Source organism: Theropithecus gelada, chromosome 6 (genome assembly GCF_003255815.1).
Source record: "Theropithecus gelada isolate Dixy chromosome 6, Tgel_1.0, whole genome shotgun sequence".
NCBI classification, from domain to species: domain Eukaryota; kingdom Metazoa; phylum Chordata; class Mammalia; order Primates; family Cercopithecidae; genus Theropithecus; species Theropithecus gelada.
The window spans coordinates 57,431,296-57,437,488 of record NC_037673.1 but is presented as its reverse complement, the minus strand read 5'-3'; the positions used below and the strand labels follow the sequence as shown (position 1 = coordinate 57,437,488).

General features: G+C 41.4%; 1 protein-coding gene across 1 annotated transcript in view; it reads left to right on the top strand.

Annotated features, from left to right (window-relative positions):
- Positions 1-252: 252 nt before the first annotated feature.
- PDE4D (phosphodiesterase 4D) overlaps positions 253-6,193 on the top strand; it is a 1,562,006-nt gene continuing 1,556,065 nt past the window's right edge. Inside the window, exon 1 of the mRNA XM_025387156.1 lies at positions 253-400. The gene's annotated coding sequence lies outside the window, so the exon portion shown is untranslated. The remainder of the gene's footprint in view (positions 401-6,193) is intronic.

The following is a 6,193-nucleotide window of genomic DNA, read 5'->3' as shown; positions in this document are numbered from 1 at the left end:
ATTCAAAGAGAGAAAGCTATGTGGGCTTTTGAATAACTTCCACTTATTTTAATGCAGGGAAAGCTCTAGTTCCAAATATGTGGAGCAGTATTTTCCTAAGGCTGCAGTGTGTCAGAAAAAGGCCATATTGAGTCATTGTTTTCTGAAGCCAAGAGAGGAGATTGAGAGACGGATGCTGATGGTCAGGCTAAAATAATATTTCATTCCTGTCATCCTTAGGCAGTTTAAGACCAAGTGATTTTGGATAGATCTACAGTTTCCCTCTCGGTTTGGAAGAACAAAGCTTTTGTTATTTATGTTCTTACACAACAGTGCTTTGTCCTATACTCAGGAGCATGCAAAGCAAACAGAAGATTTCCTGAAAGGCCATCCCATTTATGGTGAGGAGTGAGTCCAAGAGGTAAGTAGACATACTCAGCTACAACCATCTGCAGAGGGCCCACATTGGCAGCAAAAGGAAATAGCCAAGACTCACAGGAGCACAACAGCCAGTCAGGTTTGAGATTCACTTCTCCGATATTGTGCCAAAGTTGGTGGACTCAGCCATTCTGAAACTCGCTGTTCACTTGGGGCCTGCTTTGCTTTACAAAACAAATAGCCCTGTTTTGCTTTCCATATCTGAGGCAGAAAAATAAAAACGGCAGTATTTTGAGTGTTTTTTTCATTGGGAATTTCTGGTCCATAGAGGATTATTTCAGATACCCCTGTGTAATCTTTTCAGAGCTGCTGAAAACTGTGGAATAGGGGATAATTAGGGCTCAAGAGATTTCATTAATGGTTAAAGGATTATTAGAAGGACACATACTGTATCCCTCTTCTTATTTCTTTTCCTGCACTAAAACAACTCCTGGCTTGCTACCATACTTCCGCACCCATGTGCAATTTTCACTTAGCAAAAGGTCAAGTCTAAGTAGAATCTCTGAAATTGGGATTGATTCTGATTGGTAACAATGCTAGCTAGTAAGCATTGAAAACTTGTACCAGGTTTTCTGTTCAGTAGTCTGCATGCACTGTCTCAATGTTTCTCAAGGAGTGGTCCATAGATCACTGGCTTTACAAACATTGATGGGTGGTGGTGGGTGTGGGCAATGAAAAGGCAGATTCCTAGACTCTACGCTAGATCCATGGCATCAGCATGCTGTAGTGGGAGCAAGGGATCTACCATTTTAGCAGGTGCCTTGGGTCATCCTTATGCACATGACGTTGGAGAGCCACTGTGTTATTTCCTAGTGCAAGTGTGACTCAGTGTAATCTGCTTTCTTTCCACTCCTCTGATTTCTGTGTGTAAATTCTCATGACAAAAGTTAGACAAAGTACCATGGACTGTAAGATATAGAGCAACTCATGTCTCTTTTAGTTGCTGGTGAGTACAAATGTATCTCCATGGCCAAATTGTGTTTGAGGCACTATGTGTGACATTTATCTCTATTGTGAGAGGGTTAAAGAAGTGAGAACTCTTTCCTTGCTTAGTGGTGGCCTGTGCTCTGGAGGTAGAATGGAAGACACAGGGGCCATGGAGGTGGGACTTACAGGTGTTGCACAGGTTGTGTAATCGTGATGGGTACCCTGCATGGAGAAGGGAGAGCTTGGCCTTTTCCTTGGCCCAGGGCTCCTCAAATAGGGCTGGCCCACTTCTGAGAGGGGAAGGTGGCTGATATGCAGGTGTGATTCCCTAGGGCCCAGGAAGACCTGCCTGCCTTCTGTCTTTGCTGTCATGCTTCATGAGGCCTGAAATGTTCACTGGTGGTTATTTCTCTGGTTCTCAGCTTTAGTTCTAGAAAGCCCCTATTGAAATGATATGCCACCTGGAAGATAGCAGGAACATTTACTTACATTTTCACGGACTGGTTTAATCTGCTGCTCTGGGGATGACACACAAAAAGATTTAGTTGATGGGAGGGAGGATAGGCCCCTTTGTGGGCCACAAAGAAGAAGCTGGGGAGCCCAGGGAGACTATTCTGGGGGCAGAAGTGAGGAGGAAATGCTCTAAAGACAAACTGTGTCACAGTTCCGAAGGCTATCCTCCAGAATACATTGTTTTCCTGAAATTCTCCAGCCTCTTCCATCATCTTCTTCTCAGTGAATGTCCAGTGCTGAATAACTGCCCCCTCAGTCACAGGACTGGACTGCAGCAGTGCTGCAGGTGGTGAGGCTCAGTGGCACAAGTGGCTCCGGGAGGGAATCTTGATGTCGGATTCTGTAGCTGCACCAGCAGAGGGGGAAGAGGAGGTAATTACCCACCTCTGAATATGAGATACCCCCTGCCCCCAATGCATTCTTCTGCCAGGAGCAGGATCATTAGAATAAGTGAGACTTAGCTTATCTCATTCAACTCCTTGCCAGGCCCCAGGCAAAGCTTTCAAATATACAATCATTTCCAGAGACTATGTTGGGATCCCCTGCATTTCTTTATCCATTTGTTGAGAAGGACCAGAGATGATGCCTACGTTTAGTCAAGAGTTTGTTTGTGGGTCCAATAAGCCTCACGTTTGATTTTATTGGAATTTTAATCTTGCAGAAATTACCTTATGTTTCAATTTTACAGCATGTTTTTGTTACACTGAAAACATCCCTCAATTTTTCCAATGTTTATTTGTCCTCTAGCGCTAATTTATGTGGTAAATGGTACTGGTTCATTAATTTACTCAGCAGGGAGTAACCACCTTTCATGGGGAGGGGGTGGCTAGGAAGGGGTTTCCAGTGAAGGCACTCATTTTTCTTGGTGGTCATGGTGGGTACTGGGGAAGGGTGTTCAGTTAGAGGGGCTGCATTTGCAGAAACATGACTCTGTGTGTGAGCCTGGACTCTCAGGAATACGAAGCAGGTAGGCGCGGCAGGTGGGTATTTATGTGACAGTGGACAGTGGAGGAAGATAAGGACGAAGATCACTCATGAGTAGTGAATGAATGAATGAATGATTGTGTATAGGAGTCCATACTCCTTCTCTGGAGTGGCTATTCCTTCACCAAGCAGACTCTGTTCTTTCTTCTACTGCTTCTTAGTGAGCATGTCTAAGTCTCGGTTGATATTTTCTTGCTCTGAGAAATTTCTCATCAATGGGAAGAGAAAATATAATTAGCTTCAACATTAGCTCATATTTAAGCTGAGAATTCAGCATGAATTCCACACATGGTTCATGTAGTTTGGATAATCAGCATAGCTGTTCATGATAGGTAACCCTCTTTTTTCTCCTCCTTCAAATCATTTTTGGTTTGGTTACCATGACTGAAGCTTAATGACTTCCATTTTTTTTTCCCCTCATGCAGGAATCTTTAAATGGTCTAAACTTTGTACAAACTATCATATGAATCATGTCTACTACAGCTACCCCTTCTGTGTCACGTTCTGGGTTAGTGTCCTTGCATGACACAGCAAAATGCAGGGCAGAGTTAAAAGTGTCAAATGAGAACCAGGCAAAAAACTGATAATTAATAGTGACTGACACACTTCACTGTGCTGTTATCTTAGAGGCCTTAAGGAAAAATCTTACTTACAAATATCAGTTGAAATGCAATATGTGATGTTAGTAGACACATTTCACCACATCTGGTAGTTCAGTAATTCACCTTCATTTTCTTTTTCTTTTCTTCTTTTTTTTTAATCTTTTTTTTTTTATACTTTCAGTACTAGGGTACATGTGTACAATGTGCAGGCTTGTTACATAGGCATACATGTGCCATGTTGGTTTGCTACACCCATCAACTCGTCTTTCACATTAGGTATTTCTCATAATGATATCCCTCCCTCAGCTCCCTACCCACTGACAGGCCCTCATGTGTGATGTTCCCCACCCTATGTCCAAGTGTTCTCATTGTTCAATTTCCACCTATGAGTGAGAACATGCAGTGTCTGGTTTTCTGTCCTTGTGATAGTTTGCTGAGAATGATGGTTTCCAGTTTCATCCATCTCCCTGCAAAGGACATGAACTCATCCTTTTTTATGGCTGCATAGTATTCCATGGCATTCACCTTCATTTTCAATATTGTATATGTTTATTGCAGTGAGCTTAATCCTAATACAAATGACAATTTTATTTTATTTTTATTTATGTTTAAAAATTTTTTTCTTTGAGACAAGATCTCACTCTGTCACTAAGGCTGGAGTGCAATAGCACAACCATAGCTCACTGTAGCCTCCAACTCCTGGACTTAAGTGATCCTCCCAACTTGGCCTCCGAAGTAGCTGGGATTACAGGTGTGTGCTACCATGCCCAGCTATTTATTTATTTATTTCTCTTTTTTGCAGAGATGGGGGTCTTGCTATGTTGCCCAGGGTGGTCTCAAACTCCTGGATTCAAGTGATCCTCCTGCCTTGGCCTTCTAAAGGGCTAGGATTATTAAAGGGGCAAGCCACCATTTCTAGCTGACAGTTTTCTTTTAATGAGCAGTCACCATATAATAGGCTCAGTTCTAAGCATATTTGCCCATTTCATCTTCACACCAGCCTAGGAGGTAGTTACTGTGTGTGGCACCCTTTCATATAGGAGGAAACTGAGGCATAATGCTGTTAAGTAGCTTGCTGAAGGTCCAACAATTAAGAGTCAGAGCTGGGATTTGAACCCAGGTGGCCGGACTCCAGAGTTTCTACCAACCACCATGTTATACTGCTTTACGTGTTTAAAGCAAAGACGTGGTTTTAGCATCAAATATTAACAATGCACTCCCCACATTTTTCTTATTAAATGTAATTGCCAGTTTTTGTATATGTCATTGTCCTAATGTTTTTGAGAAACTTAGACAAAGAGCAAGACCACAGATAAATGGATCCTTCTGTTCAGGTCTCATTACCTAGAAGAGTTTTGACTACAATATATGAGTACTAAAGGTTGATGGTTTATGCTAATTTTAAGTGTAATATATTTCAGAATTTTGTCACATGCATTATTAGTATGATTTCCTATTCATGGCCTTAGGAGAGACTGATTTAAACAATAACAACAACAACAACAACAACAAAATACAACAAAAAATTTCCCCCATGGGCCAAGAGCAAATTTTAATTTGAGGTCCATTTGTCCAGATAAAGTGTTTTGTTATCTGCACCAAGAACGTGAGCTTTATCCTTATAGTGACCACAGACTCCCATCTCTAGTATCACGATTTTTAATTTGAATTAAAGCTTTTTTTTTTTTTTTTTTTTTTTTTTTGCTTTGTTAAGGTGAGGCAGGCCTTCTTGCTGACATTTTAAAAAGCAACTATTTTTCTTTTGGTTTACACTGTAACACTCCCTGTCTGCATTGAAACTGTCAGCAGATCCCTACCAGGAAACTGGTTCCGAGGTCTAGGGTTTCCTGAGGTAGAGGCAGGTCCTGTGAAAATAATGGGGCTATTTATCCATGTCACCTGGAATGGAGTTAATATCCTGCCAGTCTTAGTTGATTTGACATGCTAACAGGATGGGTCTGAACGTTTTCTATAGTTTACTCATGAGTGACTTTCTTTGGCTTACGTAAACGGCAAGGCCAGACAAATTAGCTTATGGACCTAGAAATCATTCTAGGACCAGATTTTGAGACACTTTTCCGTCAACCACAGTTGCTCTAATACCTGAGATTTGCTGACACTGCTTGGTTCAGAAAAAGGTTCACTTTCCTGAGCAATTTTTCTTTTATTGGGATCATCTTAATTCTTGTTTGCCGGGTTGAGATGAAGTAATTATGAGTCAGGACTGCACTTAGCTATTTGGGTGACCCTTGTATACCATGAGCTTCTTAGATAGGGCTGATGTTTTCTGATTAACCAGAAAACATTAATTGATCGTGATGACAGGAGATAGTCTCTTTAGCCAGAACCTGCTACTACAATTCCTGATGAATTGAGAATGATGTCTGAAGGAAGCAGACTCTGACATGGTGCATTAGTAATTTTAGGCAAAAGAGGATAATGGTACTAGTATGTATATTTTTTAGTTTCCTCTTCCATTGCTTTGTTTTGCACAGGCTGAAGAAAATAAATGTAAACAGCATATTATGGTGGCTCAGGGTGGATAATAATGGGACATCACTTCCTTTGTTTCAGTGTGAGGTTGCCCCTGATATGTGACGGCTCCAAGGACTAAATATTTTCAATCCCCAGAAAAATCTCGAGTCCCAGTAACATGTTTCAGGTTATCATGATTATTAGGATTATAGGAGGGGAAGGCAGTGCTGGTCTTTTAGAAAGCTCTCATCATGAATGTGTTCTGGAGTGAACAT